The sequence below is a fragment of the Trachymyrmex cornetzi genome, unplaced genomic scaffold, assembly GCF_001594075.2.
Source record: "Trachymyrmex cornetzi isolate Tcor2-1 unplaced genomic scaffold, Tcor1.1 scaffold277, whole genome shotgun sequence".
NCBI classification, from domain to species: Eukaryota; Metazoa; Arthropoda; class Insecta; order Hymenoptera; family Formicidae; genus Trachymyrmex; species Trachymyrmex cornetzi.
The window spans coordinates 372,929-374,082 of NW_017297449.1; positions in this window are offsets into that span (position 1 = coordinate 372,929).

Consider the following 1,154-nt stretch of genomic DNA (forward strand, 5'->3'; position numbering starts at 1 on the left):
TTTTTTCGTGTGTATTAAAAACTAAAGCTAATAGCTCGCAATCGACGAGCTGATGTCCATTGAAAATATCGCTATCGCGTATAGCATCTTTGGACGCGATGTTGGAGAATCGCGTATACTTGACATCGACCGTATCTATGAGTCGGACTAAATATTGATTAAAATTTTTCATTGATGGTATGCGTATACTGGCACAGCTCAGAGTATACATTCTCGATGCATTGTTCGAGTTTGAACATGAAGAGCACGTTTGACGACTTCGTATATAGACATGTATCGCGCAATGTTAATTTGACCACATTCGCATCACGCATTTTTACAATTTCTATCACAAGATCTTGGACCGATTATGATGAAGGCGCGGGGGGTGATTGCACGAACCGCTCAATATCCGCGCGTCTTTCGATGAAAGCCCGCCACACTGCACGAGGCAAGATTATTACCTTGGTTGTCACCAATTGCAATATTATTTAGTTTAATTTTATTTGATTGCATACATGGAAAGTACAATTTTGCTCATTGCCCAAGCTCTTTCTAAGTTTCGTCCTCTTCATAACATTTCTTCAGGAATGCATATGGAATTGTTCTACCAACTCAAGCGAGAGATAAAAAATGTAAGCGTCGATATGCGACCTTTGTTAGTGTAATAAAAGATTTTTTAAGGACATTCGACATGTTAATACGACATGTTTCGCAATGACATCATGAATGTAATTTTGATACGTTGCAACGTTGCCAAAATAGTATGCATAATGATATAAAATTTAAAGATCGAGATGCATTGCGACGTTGTCAAATAGTGAGCATAACGATATATGCTCCACCCGTTTAGTCCTACACACACACACACACACACACACGCGCGCGCGCGCGCGCCATAGTATTCGTACTCTCTCTCCTACCCATTATGGTCCTATATTTATCATATTAATGTAAGTATTCGCGCTCTCTCTTCTTCCCATTATATTCTCTCCCGCGTTCTCTTTTCTTCTTGCTCACAATTTTATTAAATCCATATGGTATTTGTATTTTATGATTTTTATGATATAACTTAGCAATGATTTTAATTTAGCAACTAATTATAATATTTTTAGTAATGTAATACAAGTAGCTGAGCGTTCCTAATTATTAAACCATTATAAACTATTATTGTG